The following is a 15,408-nucleotide window of genomic DNA, read 5'->3' as shown; positions in this document are numbered from 1 at the left end:
CTCTGTTTAGAGAGGGTTTCCTTCTCTTCAAGACTAGTCTCACAGTCTTTTGATGTATCCAGTTGCCCCTTAGGGGTAGCGGGGCTATTGCACACCAGTGCACAAGTGTCAGCATATGATAAATACCCCCCATCATGTCCAATCAGTTCAGCACCTCCATGTTTAGGATAGTAAGTTGTTAGGAAAAACCCACTGATGTACAACCACCTTTACTGTTTAGGTGTAGAAACCCCCAGAATGCTGTCCATATCACTATGAGCATGGGTTCTGATCACTAAAGTGGCATGGGTTGGGCACAATATATTAGCCACTAAAATGCCATTTTTGAGATAAAAACGCAATTTTTGCTCTGCACCATTTACTTTGCATAAGATTTTGACAAGCATGTTGGGGGTTAAAATGCTCACCATACCCCAGATAAATACTTTGAGGGATGTAGTTTCCTAAAGGGTGACATCTTTGGGGGTTTTCTATTGTATTGTTACTTCAGGGGCTCTTCAAGTACACTGTGGCACCACAAAACATTTATAGTCAAATTCCTCTGCCAAAAATCCAATAGCATTAATTCTGTTCTGTTGACATCTACATGTCTGATATTTCCGTGCTCAAAAGAAGCAGGGCAAAAATTTTTGGAAAGTATATTCACCTCAAATTCCTTCTGAATGTGTCCATTTTAGGGCTAAATGAGAATAATCTTATTCAAAAATTGAAATTTTTAAATGTTCAATCCATTTTTGTTTTCTTCCAGAGAAAGAATTAAAGGGTTAATAGACTTCTCAAATGCTGATTTGAATAGTTTGAGATGTGAGGTTCATAGAATGGTGTTACTTGTGGTGATATATAGTACAGAAGCCTTTATAGAGCACTTCCAAACTGAATTGGTCACCAAAAATTAGCACTTTTCAAATCTCTTAAAAATCAGAGAAATTGCTACTAGAGATGAGCGAGCACTAAAATGCTCGGGTACTCGTTATTCGAGACGAACTTTTCCCGATGCTCGAGTGCTCGTCTCGAATAACGAGCCCCATTGAAGTCAATGGGAGACTCGAGCATTTTTCAAGGGGACCAAGGCTCTGCACAGGGAAGCTTGGCCAAACACCTGGGAACCTCAGAAAAGGATGGAAACACCACGGAAATGGACAGGAAACAGCAGGGGCAGCATGCATGGATGCCTCTGAGGCTGCTTAATCGCACCATTATGCCAAATTTATGGGCAACAGCATGGCCATGACAGAGTGCCAGAATGAAGCTAGATAGCATGTAAAACATCCAATAATTGACCCTGACACTATAGGGGACGGCATGCAGAGGCAGCGGCAGCAGCGGCAGGCTAGAGAGTGTCATGGCGACATACCCTAAATGGACTCAGGCTTCAAACCAATGGGTGGCAGAGAGGAACCAAAGGAGGTGAGCAAGAAGCGCTCAAATAATATCGGTACATGATAAAAGTTTGCCAGTATATTTTGTGGATTACACAGCAGGGTGGCGACAAAGTTAACATGGAAGCCATGAAAACAACCCAAAATTCTGCCTGACACAGCTCGTTTGATAAGGGGACCATGTATGGAGGCAGTGAACTAGTAGTAGATTAAAGGTGCTGCAGTTAAAACTATGTTAGTTGGATCTTGGCATGGAGCTGGCGCTCCGCTGCCAGGCGAGCTTTCGCCAATCCAAGCCCCTGTCTCTAGGCTACTCCCCAAACAGCACTTCTAAGAACCTTTTGTATAAGATCAAGTGTAGTAGCGTTCTTATAAGTTTGGGATATGGCGGGTGAGGGGAATGTAAACAGATGCGCAAGAAGCGCTGAAATAATATCGGTAAATGATAAAAGTTTGCCAGTATATTTTGTGGATTACACAGCAGGGTGGCGACAAAGTTAACAAGTTTGATGTGGAATGCCCTGTAATAGCTCTTGGGCGGTGTGCCTTTTATCGCCTAGGCTCAGCAGTTTGAGCACCGCCTGCTGTCGCTTAGCGACGGCACTGCTGCTGTGCCTAGAGCTACCGACTGATGGCGCCATGGCCACGGATGGTAATTCGGAGGAGGAGGAGGTGGAGGAGGGGTGGGAGGAGGAGGAGGTATAGTAGGCCTTTGAGACCTGGACCGAGGTAGGCCCCGCAATCCTCTGCGTCGGCAGTATATGACCAGCCCCAGGGTCAGACTCGGTCCCAGCCTGCACCAAGTTAAGTGTAGTAGCGTTCTTATAAGTTTGGGATATGGCGGGTGAGGGGAATGTAAACAGATGCGCAAGAAGCGCATGATGCGCATGGAGCTGGCGCTCCGCTGCCAGGCGAGCTTTCGCCAATCCAAGCCCCTGTCTCTAGGCTACTCCCCAAACAGCACTTCTAAGAACCTTTTGTATAAGATCAAGTGTAGTAGCGTTCTTATAAGTTTGGGATATGGCGGGTGAGGGGAATGTAAACAGATGCGCAAGAAGCGCATGATGCGCATGGAGCTGGCGCTCCGCTGCCAGGCGAGCTTTCGCCAATCCAAGCCCCTGTCTCTAGGCTACTCCCCAAACAGCACTTCTAAGAGAACCTTTTGTATAAGATCAAGTGTAGTAGCGTTCTTATAAGTTTAGGATATGGCGGGTGAGGGGAATGTAAACAGATGCGCAAGAAGCGCTGAAATAATATTGGTAAATGATAAAAGTTTGCCAGTATATTTTGTGGATAACACAGCAGGGTGGCGACAAAGTTAACAACTTTGATGTGGAATCCATGAAAACAACCCAAAATTCTCCCTGACACACCTCGTTTGATAAGGGGACGATGTATGGAGGCAGCTATATGGACGACTTTTGGAGGTAGCAATGGAGACAACGTGTGGAGGCTGCTATGGAGACAATTTAATTTGGATAGTGCCTGTATGTGGCAGTCCAAAAAAGTTTTCAAACCAGAGGAGCAGGTAGGTGGCCCTCCAGAAAAATGAAATAGATTGAGTGCCTGTATGTGGCAGTCCAAAAAAGTCTTCAAACCAGAGGAGCAGGTAGGTGGCCCTCCAGAAAAATGAAATAGATTGAGTGCCTGTATGTGGCAGTCCAAAAAAGTTTTCAAACCAGAGGAGCAGGTAGGTGGCCCTCCAGAAAAATGAAATAGATTGAGTGCCTGTATGTGGCAGTCCAAAAAAGTTTTCAAACCAGAGGAGCAGGTAGGTGGCCCTCCAGAAAAATGAAATAGATTGAGTGCCTGTATGTGGCAGTCCAAAAAAGTTTTCAAACCAGAGGAGCAGGTAGGTGGCCCTCCAGAAAAATGAAATAGATTGAGTGCCTGTATGTGGCAGTCCAAAAAAGTTTTCAAACCAGAGGAGCAGGTAGGTGGCCCTCCAGAAAAATGAAATAGATTGAGTGCCTGTATGTGGCAGTCCAAAAAAGTTTTCAAACCAGAGGAGCAGGTAGGTGGCCCTCCAGAAAAATGAAATAGATTGAGTGCCTGTATGTGGCACTCCCAAAAATTGTTTAAAACAGAGGATCGGGTAGGTGGCCCTCCAGAAAAATTTAATGCATAAAGTACTATAGCTCGAGCCAGTGGGCCCTGTCAAAAAATAGCCAGTTTCCTCTGCTTTAGTGTACAAAGAGGAGGAGAAGGAGGAAAATGATGAGGAGGAGGAGTGGATAAATTATTCAGGTTGAGCTTCCTTCACCTGGTGGAGATTGGAAATTATGAGAAATCCAGGCTTTATTCATCTTAATAAGCGTCAGCCTGTCAGCGCTGTCAGTCGACAGGTGTGTACGCTTATCGGTGATGATGCCACCAGCTGCACTGAAAACCCGCTCAGACAAGACGCTAGCGGCAGGGCAGGCAAGAACCTCCAAGGCGTACAGCGCCAGTTCGTGCCACATGTCCAGCTTTGAAACCCAGTAGTTGTAGGGAGCTGTGTGATCATTTAGGACGATGGTATGGTCAGCTACGTACTCCCTCACCATCTTTCTGTAAAGATCAGCCCTACTCTGCCGAGACTGGGGACAGGTGACAGTGTCTTGCTGGGGTGACATAAAGCTGGCAAAAGCCTTGTAAAGCGTACCCTTGCCAGTGCTGGACAAGCTGCCTGCTCGCCTACTCTCCCTCGCTACTTGTCCCACAGAACTACGCCCTCTGCCGCTAGCGCTGTCAGAAGGGAAATACTGTTTCAGCTTGTGCACCAGGGCCTGCTGGTATTCATGCATTCTCACACTCCTTTCCTCTCCAGGGATGAGAGTGGAAAGATTTTGCTTGTACCGTGGGTCCAGGAGAGTGAATACCCAGTAATCGGTGCTGGAATAAATTCTTTGAACGCGAGGGTCACGGGATAGGCAGCCTAGCATGAAATCTGCCATATGCGCCAGAGTACCAACGCGTAAGAATTCACTCCCCTCACTGGCCTGACTGTCCATTTCCTCCTCCTCCAACTCCTCCAACTCCTCTTCTTCTGCCCATACACGCTGAACAGTGAAGGACTGAACAATGGTCCCCTCTTGTGTCTCGCCAACATTCTCCTCCTCTTCCTCCTCATCCTCCTCCACCTCCACCTCCTCCGATATGCGCTGAGAAACAGACCTAAGGGTGCTTTGGCTATCAACAAGGGAATCTTCTTCCCCCGTCTCTTGTGACGAGCGCAAAGCTTCCGACTTCATGCTGATCAGAGAGTTTTTCAACAGGCCAAGCAGCGGGATGGTGAGGCTGATGATGGCGGCATCGCCACTGACCATCTGTGTTGACTCCTCGAAGTTACTCAGCACCTGACAGATATCAGACATCCACGTCCACTCCTCATTGTAGACTTGAGGAAGCTGACTGACCTGACTACCAGTTCTGGTGGAAGTTGACATCTGGCAGTCTACAATTGCTCTGCGCTGCTGGTAAACTCTGGATAACATGGTTAATGTTGAATTCCACCTCGTGGGCACGTCGCACAACAGTCGGTGAGCGGGCAGTTGGAGGCGGCGCTGCGCTGCCCTGAGAGTGGCAGCATCTGTGCTGGACTTCCTGAAATGCGCACAGATGCGGCGCACCTTCGTGAGCAAATCAGACAGATTGGGGTATGTCTTGAGGAAACGCTGAACTATGAGATTTAACACATGGGCCAGGCATGGCACATGTGTCAGTCTGCCGAGTTGCAGAGCCGCCACCAGGTTACGGCCGTTGTCACACACAACCATGCCTGGGTTCAGGTTCAGCGGTGCCAGCCACAGATCAGTCTGCGCCGTGATGCCCTGTAATAGCTCTTGGGCGGTGTGCCTTTTATCGCCTAGGCTCAGCAGTTTGAGCACCGCCTGCTGTCGCTTAGCGACGGCACTGCTGCTGTGCCTAGAGCTACCGACTGATGGCGGCATGCCCACGGATGGTAGTTCGGAGGAGGAGGTGGAGGAGGGGTGGGAGGAGGAGGAGGCATAGTAGGCCTGAAAGACCTGGACCGAGGTAGGCCCCGCAATCCTCGGCGTCGGCAGTATATGACCAGCCGCAGGGTCAGACTCGGTCCCAGCCTCCACCAAGTTAACCCAATGTGCCGTCAGCGATATATATAGTGGCCCTGCCCGGCAGCACTCGTCCACGTGTCTGTGGTCAGGTGGACCTTGTCAGAAACGGCATTGGTCAGGGCACGGATGATGTTGTCTGACACGTGCTGGTGCAGGGCTGGGACGGCACATCTGGAAAAGTAGTGGCGGCTGGGGACCGAATACCGAGGGGCGGCCGCCGCCATGAGGTTGCGAAAGGCCTCGGTCTCTACTAGCCTATAGGGCAGCATCTCCAGGCTAAGCAATCTGGAGATGTGGACATTAAGGGCTTGGGCGTGCGGGTGGGTTGCACTATATTTGCGTTTCCGCTCCAGCGTCTGGGGTATGGAGAGCTGAACGCTGGGGGATGCTGTGGAGGATCGTGGAGGCGACGATGGGGTTTTTGTGCCAGGGTCCTGGGCAGGGGGCTGACTATTAGCTGAAACAAGGGAAGGAGCAGTGGTGTGCACGGCCGGAGGTGAACGGGCTTGGTGCCACTGAGTGGGGTGTTTAGCATTCATATGCCTGCGCATACTGGTGGTAGTTAAGCTAGTAGTGGTGGAACCCCTGCTGATCCTGGTTTGGCAAAGGTTGCACACCACAGTCCGTCGGTCATCCGGTGTTTCCTTAAAGAACCTCCAGACTTCTGAAAATCTAGCCCTCGCCGCGGGAGCCCTCGCCACGGGAGCTTCACTACGTGACACATTTGGCGCTGATGCACCTGCTCTGGCCCTGCCTCTCCGTCTGGCCCCACCACTGCCTCTTCCAACCTGTTCTGGTCGAGGACTCTCCTCCGTCTCAGAAGCACTGTGTTCACCCGGCCTCTCAACCCAGCTTGGGTCTGTCACCTCATCATCCTCCGATCCCTCAGTCTGCTCCCCCCTCGGACTTCCTGCCCTGACAACAACTTCACCACTGTCTGACAACCGTGTCTCCTCATCGTCGGACACCTCTTTACACACTTCTTCCACTACGTCAAGAAGGTCATCATCACCCACAGACTGCGACTGGTGGAAAACCTGGGCATCGGAAAATTGCTCAGCAGCAACCGGACAAGTGGTTTGTGACTGTGGGAAGGGTCCAGAAAACAGTTCCTCAGAGTATGCCGGTTCAAATGCCAAATTTTCCTGGGAGGGGGCAGACTGGGGGGGCGGAGGCTGAGGTGCAGGAGCTGGAGGAGTGCCGATTTCGGTGACATGGGTGGACTGCGTGGAAGACTGACTGGTGGACAAATTGCTCGAAGCATTGTCGGCAATCCACGACATCACCTGTTCGCACTGTTCTGGCCTCAACAGTGCTCTACCACGAGTCCCAGTAACTTTAGACATGAACCTAGGGAGTGTAGCTCTGCGGCGTTCCCCTGCTCCCTCATCAGCAGGTGGTGTCTCACCCCGCCCAGGACCACGGCCTCTGACCCCTGCAGTAGTTGGACGCCCACGTCCCCGCCCTCGTCCTCTACCCCTAGCCCTCGGGTTAAACATTTTGAAAATGAAAGTTATAACTTTAATTTTTTTTTTACTTTTTTTTGTGTTTTTTAGTTTTTTTGGGGTTTTTTTGTGTTTTTTAGTTTTTAAAGCCAAACAATGCTATCCTATTGCTATGGCTATTTTCTAGCCAAGTATGAAAGCACACTGCTATGCCAGATGAGATGACGCTGAGTTATGAAAAAATAAACGTAAAATAAAAAGGAAATGGCAGACTGTGCCTAATTGAAATCCAACCCCTAATAAATTTTCCCACTTCGGTCTTTGCGATGGATATGTGCGTCACTAAGCGCTAAACACAGCGGTCGCAAGTCTCACTCCAAATTCCTGACAATTGGCTAGTATATGCACTGCAGCAAGGACAGCCACCAGCAGATCAACCAGAAATAAAATATATATAACGCTATTGTAGGCGTAAGTAAGCCGTTTGGATTCTCCTTTGGCTATTTTCTAGCCAAGTAGGAAAGCACACTGATGAGATGACGCTGAGTTATGAAAAAATAAACGTAAAATAAAAAGAAACTGCCAGACTGTGCCTAATTGAAATCCAACCCCTAATAAATTTTCCCACTTCGGTCTTTGCGATGGATATGTGCGTCACTAAGCGCTAAACACAGCGGTCGCAAGTCTCACTCCAAATTCCTGACAATTGGCTAGTATATGCACTGCAGCAAGGACAGCCACCAGCAGATCAACCAGAAATAAAATATATATAACGCTATTGTAGGCGTAAGTAAGCCGTTTGGATTCTCCTTTGGCTATTTTCTAGCCAAGTAGGAAAGCACACTGATGAGATGACGCTGAGTTATGAAAAAATAAACGTAAAATAAAAAGAAACTGCCAGACTGTGCCTAATTGAAATCCAACCCCTAATAAATTTTCCCACTTCGGTCTTTGCGATGGATATGTGCGTCACTAAGCGCTAAACACAGCGGTCGCAAGTCTCACTCCAAATTCCTGACAATTGGCTAGTATATGCACTGCAGCAAGGACAGCCACCAGCAGATCAACCAGAAATAAAATATATATAACGCTATTGTAGGCGTAAGTAAGCCGTTTGGATTCTCCTTTGGCTATTTTCTAGCCAAGTAGGAAAGCACACTGATGAGATGGCGCTGAGTTATGATAAAATAAACGTAAAATAAAAAGAAACTGCCAGACTGTGCCTAATTGAAATCCAACCCCTAATAAATTTTCCCACTTCGGTCTTTGCGATGGATATGTGCGTCACTAAGCGCTAAACACAGCGGTCGCAAGTCTCACTCCAAATTCCTGACAATTGGCTAGTATATGCACTGCAGCAAGGACAGCCACCAGCAGATCAACCAGAAATAAAATATATATAACGCTATTGTAGGCGTAAGTAAGCCGTTTGGATTCTCCTTTGGCTATTTTCTAGCCAAGTAGGAAAGCACACTGATGAGATGACGCTGAGTTATGATAAAATAAACGTAAAATAAAAAGAAACTGCCAGACTGTGCCTAATTGAAATCCAACCCCTAATAAATTTTCCCACTTAGGTCTTTGCGATGGATATGTGCGTCACTAAGCGCTAAACACAGCGGTCGCAAGTCTCACTCCAAATTCCTGACAAGTGGCTAGTATATGCACTGCAGCAAGGACAGCCACCAGCAGATCAACCAGAAATAAAATATATATAACGCTATTGTAGGCGTAAGTAAGCCGTTTGGATTCTCCTTTGGCTATTTTCTAGCCAAGTATGAAAGCACACTGCTATGCCAGATGAGATGACGCTGAGTTATGAAAAAATAAACGTAAAATAAAAAGAAACTGCCAGACTGTGCCTAATTGAAATCAAACCCCTAATAAATTTTCCCACTTTGGTGTTTGAGGTGGATATGTGTGTCACTAAGAGCTAAACACAACAGTAGCAAGTCCCCCTGCAAATTCCTCACAATATGGTACTAGCTGCAAATAAAAAAAAAAAAAGTATAACGTTATTGTAGCCCTAAGAAGGGCTGTTGGGTTCTTGTTGAATCACTCCTGCCTAACACTATTCTAATAGAACACCCTAACGCTTTCCCTGACCAGCAGCAGCTCTCTCCCTAGCGGCATCCAGACACAGAATGATCCGAGCAGCGCGGGCAGCGGCTAGTCTATCCCAGGGTCACCTGATCTGGCCAGCCAACCACTGCTATCGACGTGTAAGGGTACCACGTCATGCTGGGTGGAGTGCAGAGTCTCCTGGCTTGTGATTGGCTCTGTTTCTGGCCGCCAAAAATCACAACGGCGGGAGCTGCCATTTTCTCGAGCGGGCGAAGTATTCGTCCGAGCAACGAGCAGTTTCGAGTACGCTAATGCTCGAACGAGCATCAAGCTCGGACGAGTATGTTCGCTCATCTTTAATTGCTACTAAAACTTGAAACCTTCTCAGATCCATAAAAAAATGGAAACGTAAAACAAATTATGAAAATAAAAAGAAGACCAATGGCAAAAGGTTTCTAAAAAAAAATTGTGGTGTGACTAATCACCGAAATTATACTACTAACATAAACTACAATGTTGAAAAGTTGTTACCACAGGAAGAGACACTGGTCAAATTAAAAAAAGGACTGAGCCGTACCTTACAAACGGGCTGCGTCCTTAAAGGGGTATTCCGGGAATATGAACATCTGATTCAAAAACCCATGATGCTATAAATAAACAAATATAACAAAACTCAATGTCATCTTTCACAAAATGGAGCTTCAATAGTTTGATTTTATGATTCACAAAATTTTATGGCCTCTCTAAAGTATGTGGAGTTATCACTAAGATGGCCGCCACTGGAAACTACAAGTCCCAAGATCCTTTAGTTCTCAGTAACTCCTCCTCCCTCTCATGCTTTGCTCCCAGTGATAATGTAACAGACTGTGCTGCTCTGTTACCATAGTAATGATGTGTAACCATCACCACAACACTGTCCATACTGGATGCGCTGCAACCAACCGACTACAGCCAAACCTAGTGGTGATCACATGACCTGCCCAGGCAGGTGCAGAACATGTGATGTGGACATGTGACCAGCGGCATCTTCTGTCCTGTGTCTGTTCCATGCGGAGGAAATTAACGGACTGATTAAAGGGCCAGTAGCATTTTAATTCTTCATTATAGTCCTTGTCCACAGCATTTTCTGCTAAGGGGAGAACATTTTTAAATAACAACACATTACATATTAGCTTATATTTTAAGGACCCATTTGTATATGAATTATGCTGATTCATAGAATACCCCTTTAAGGAGTTAGTGAACATTTTCTGTCACTAGGTAAATTAAAACACATCCTAAGGTATCTGGTAATCAAGTGTAAGTACATACAACAACATAATCCTGTGGAGCTCTTGAGCTTTTATGATAATGGTGCAGTGCTATTAAGAGCCTGAACAATCATGTTATGAGGCTTTCAATATTATAGCTGAAAGTTTTAAACAATCTGTGCCTTTTGGCTTCTAGAATTGCATTCTTCCTAGTTAAAAGAAATAATTACAATGTAAGACACAGCAGGCGGCATACAAGATATGTGTGCCACACACAGAGGAAGGTAAGGAGCCTATATATGAAGACCAGTCAGAGCTCTTTCATGTCTACCTTTTCCTTGATTACCATGGCAAACCAATCACCACAATGTACCAATACCTAAACAGCTTTCCCAACGCTAAAAGAAACTTCAACAATGAAGCCTTTCTTCAGTTACATGAAGAACCTGAGGAGGTAAGAAAAGCCTTTATGATTCTTCATTGGTCACATTGTTGCATATTGTTCTATGTGGTTTGGCAAAGCTCTCACCATATAATTGTGTTCCTTTCATGTTGTACCTTGAACCACATATTATTCCTCTTATATAATTTTTACTTGCCTAAAAATATTTTGTTAATAATCATATGACTTTTAAAAAGACATTAAAATGTATGATGTAAGCTGAATGCTACTGTAATACAGGTAGATCTTATTCCCTCCTTCGATATTCTGTTGTTTCTCTAACATTTGTTGAATCCACTTTAAAATCCCCATATTGTAGAGACATTGGGGCACATTTACTTACCTGTCCACGGAGTTCACTGAAAGTGCATTGTCCGACGAGAATGCACTGTGCCGTGATTCACTAAGATCGTGCGCCTGATATCCTGCATGTGTCGCTTCCCCGCTCAGGTCCGACGGAGTTCACCATCTTTTTAGTGGTACATGTAAGTACATTGTCTTAAATCCCACGCTCAGTTTGAATCAGTTGGATCGTCCTACCAGGCCCAATTTCTGGCGCATGAAAGCCAGAAGCAGCTGCGCCAAAATCCGATCGCGTGCGACAGAATACCAGAGCAAACCCTTGTTAAACACGTGTCATAGCTGCGTAAATCTCGAAACCGTCAAAAGTCTGACAAAAGTGGGATCTGCGACCCTTAGTAAATAATCCCCATTGTCTTGTGGTATGTGGTAATGTCCCCTGAAACCTTAGGATAGTTTCTATACTGCCAACATATGGGAAAAGAGGGGTCAAATGTCAGAAGGAGTCCACGCAGAGCCTAAACCAAAAAGTGCTGGTTAGTGTTATATTTTTATGCTAATAGATAAGGGGATTAGGAAAAGTCACAACTTGGGGTGTTTGTCATGTTTCCATGATTGTTGATGAGCAGACAGGCTCATGCGCAGCCATTGACATGAAAAATGGGGTAAAGTAAGTTCTGTTGAGCACAAAGCAGAGGGAGTCCCATGAAGGGTCCCAAGATTAAATGGGTTGTCTACTTTCAGCAAATAATTGAAGTTATACAATTTTCCAAGGTCTATGCTTGCTGTCCTGCTGTAGGACACTTTTTTGTTTATTTGCAATGAATAGATGCATGATCATGTGTTAGAAATACTGGTCCACCTGCATGTCCATCACATGACCATAGACACATTTCTATGCACTGGAAGTAAACATAGAAGCTTTCTATAGCAGGATAGCAAGCTATAGGTCTATAAAACCACAAGGAATTAATACAGAAAGTATATTGCAAAATACAATTAAAATTCAAAATATCAATTATTTGCTGTAAGTGGACAAACCCTTTAACATTGAGCGGACTTGTGGTGCAGAGAGATTATAGGTAAAGAGTTTTGCATAGAACTAACTGTTTGTGTTAACAGCACCCAATTTTTTAAAAAAAACTTACACCAAGGCCCCTTGCACACAAACCTTTGTGGCCACATCATTGTCACCATAGACGTTGGGGTGGCTTGTGGTAGACCACAACTTCTAAAAAATGGTGCAAAACGTTACCTTGGCACAACATAATTAGAGGAAATCTCTTCTTAACTTTCCAAGTACAGTACTTACAGTTACATAGGGCGCACTGTAGAAATTTTGTTTTATGTCTCAGAAGCTTTAGGTTATGGCGGGTGCTTCTATTTTCTTATCCTGGTGAGATACAGATCTGACGCACAAACTTCTACTCTAACAAATGAAATAATGAAATAATTCACAGCACATTTAAATTGTATTATTTTGTCAGATAAAGTCTCACACAATTTATTATATGATAAAACTGCATGACCTAGTGTGTGATTCACTAGGTTGGTTTCAGGATGTAGCTACAGGATATACATTTTTATTATTGTAATTCTTGAATGAAGCACACACTACGACCGTATAAAGCGGTATAAAAATCCATGCGTAAAAAATTAGGATATTTACAGAAGGAGTTTACAATCCCTATTATTTCTCATTGCCTCCCGTTGATCCAACAAAATATATAAATTATAATATTTAAAGATTCACAAAAAAACATTCAATGCTAAATCGATGCTGAAGTTACAAGAGGAAAACCTTCACCATGTACAGTCTCCTAACTGGGTAAGATGGAGTAGAAGGTAATGTTTCATGCATACGTAGAGCAGAGATTTCCCAGGAATACACTCCCACCTTGTGTTTGGATTCTGCATTTGACATAAATAGCAAGTACTTTTTTTTACATTTCTAACATGAAGAGGAGAGGACATATGGACAGACTTTGTAATTAAAAACCTAGTGTCAATAGTTTCCAAGCAACATTTAGCCAAAGGTTACTTGTTTATAACTGTAATATTATGTCAGTATTATTAACATCTATAAATGCACCCAGGCTGCCAACCATCTGTATGTTTATACTGTGACTGGTGCCATCTTTAATGCAATTTGGGTAAGCGCACATGGGCAATGAAACTTTATGCCAGTCAAGAACAGGAAATCTGATCAGCGTGGCAGTTGTCTGCCAAGCTGCTGATTGGTTATACTGTCTAGACCCGCTCCTTCCTGACTCTATGGCAGCTTTGCATGGTATAGTAGACACTTCTCTAACCACTCTATTTAAAGTAACCACATTCCTATCCAGAATTACTGAGCGGCACTCCCAGGGTAATGAATCAGTTGAACTACTATAGAGTGGAGCAAAATGCAGGCACTAAAATATTGAAAGCAACTTGACTGTTTATGATTTATCCACAGAATATGTCGTAAATAGATGAAATACGCAGGGGACCCACACATATCTCATGAACAGGGGTCCGCTGACCCTTTTCTCCCAGCTGGGCTGAACGGAGAGTGTAGCCACTCTCCATTTGTATGGGAGCACCAAAAATAGCCAGGAACATCTTAGTAGGACACATCTATCATCAGTAAATCTAGATGTCCTTTAATAGGTTCATTCCTGATTGTAGGTTTCCTTTAATGGAATATTCCCATCTGGACATTCAAATTTAATTGAATTCATCTGCCATATACATACATTTCTTCGATAGGATGGTATTTAAAAAAAATGTACCCGTGTGAAGATAAATTCCCATAACTATAGCCATATGATCCAAAACAAGATGGCTGTTCTTGGATACGGTCGACCCCGCAGAGGCAGTGGTGGCCACATATGCGCCTTTTAAGGCCTGCCGACCACCTTGATTTGCTGTCCATTACCACAGGATGGCTGTAGGGCATGCAGTAACTCCAGGCCATTAGATGTACATCAGTGGTGGTCTTAGGACAGCTGACCTTCATTTCTAAGCGACAACATGACTACATTTATGGGAAATTATTTTCAATAACATCCAATTGTTGAAATGTATATATAATGCTACATTCACATTGACGTGTGCGCCCATTGCCGTCTATAGGGGACTTATATCTGACGTGCAGACGGTCCCCTACTTAAGGACACCTGACTTACAAACGACCCCTAGCTAAAGACGGACCCCTCTGCCCCTTGTGACCTCTGGTCAAGCTCTCTGGATGCTTTACTATAGTCCCAAACTGCATTGATAACCTGTAAAGTGTCTGTAATGAAGCTTTATTTATAATCCTTGGTCCCATTACAGCAAAAACTTTAGAAACTCCAGTTGTTACTGGGGCAAAAAAGATTTTTGTACTACAATTATAAAATATACAGTTTCGACTGACATACAAATTCAACGTAAGAACAAACCTATGGAACCTATCTTGTACGTAATCAGAGACTGCCTGTATATACGTCGGCCGTATATACGTCCTGCATACGGCTGTGTGAATGCAGCCTAAGGCAGATTTAGTTAAAATTGTCAGGTTGGGAATATAACTGTAGCATACTATTACTTCACCTGTTAGTAAGCTAGCAAGCTATAAGGGGTACTCTGGTTATATCAATCTATACACTGCTGATTGGTTAGGGGTTCAAGAGCTGGAACACCCCCCAAATACAAGAACTTTGGTCCCATGCACCCCCCCCCCCAAAAAAAAAGAAGTTTCCTTAAAACCACAAATTAACCGATTGTGGTGTCAATGGGGTTCCAGAGTAGAGGAGATAACTTTTTAGAACTTGCTGCTACTATCTGTAGTGCAAACAAATATAAATATGGAAAATTACTTGAATTCGAACACACAATGAATCATAATGTTAGTTATCATTCTTAATGAATGATCATATATTTTTGGATGAGGAGAATCAACTGTATTTCCCTCTTTTTTACCAGTTCTCAGTTATTATTCCTTTATTCAGTCTAATAAAATGATTCTATAAACAAACATTACTATTAATGGTATGAGCCCTTTTGGCATCAACCCTACTAATAATATTCACTTGTATATTGCTTTGTGCTTTAGTGTTTTGCTGTGCATGGTAAACTTTTTTTTCTAGTTATTGAATGTCTACTGGGGCATATTCATGTATTATAGAAAAATACTTGTCATGCTCAAATGCCAAAATGCTGCCAAAATAGGTGAGATTTCATATATTAAAATTGGTGTTATCTGAAATGTCTGATTCACAGAAATGTTAGCAAAGCAAGCTGGGTGTCTTTATTTATAGCCCAGAGATGCAGTCACTAGGGTTTTCTCCGAAATGGGAAGTCAAAGATAAAAAATATTGCAGATGGATACCAGCTCATTACAACCGCATAGGTGCATCATTCATTTAATAACCTTATAAATATAAAGGGAACCTTTCTCACTGGGTTGTAGGTAGGATGAAATCTGAA

General features: G+C 44.3%; 1 protein-coding gene across 1 annotated transcript in view; it reads left to right on the top strand.

Moving 5' to 3' along the window:
- The first annotated feature begins 10,447 nt into the window (after positions 1 to 10,447).
- The window catches only part of METTL27 (methyltransferase like 27), a 48,954-nt gene continuing 43,993 nt past the window's right edge, over positions 10,448 to 15,408 (top strand). Inside the window, exon 1 of the mRNA XM_072138049.1 lies at positions 10,448 to 10,668. The gene's annotated coding sequence lies outside the window, so the exon portion shown is untranslated. The remainder of the gene's footprint in view (positions 10,669 to 15,408) is intronic.

This window comes from Engystomops pustulosus, chromosome 2 (assembly GCF_040894005.1).
Source record: "Engystomops pustulosus chromosome 2, aEngPut4.maternal, whole genome shotgun sequence".
In the NCBI taxonomy this organism is placed as follows: Eukaryota; Metazoa; Chordata; class Amphibia; order Anura; family Leptodactylidae; genus Engystomops; species Engystomops pustulosus.
The sequence above is the reverse complement of the archived record's forward strand: the minus strand, read 5'-3'. Positions and strand labels throughout refer to the sequence as shown.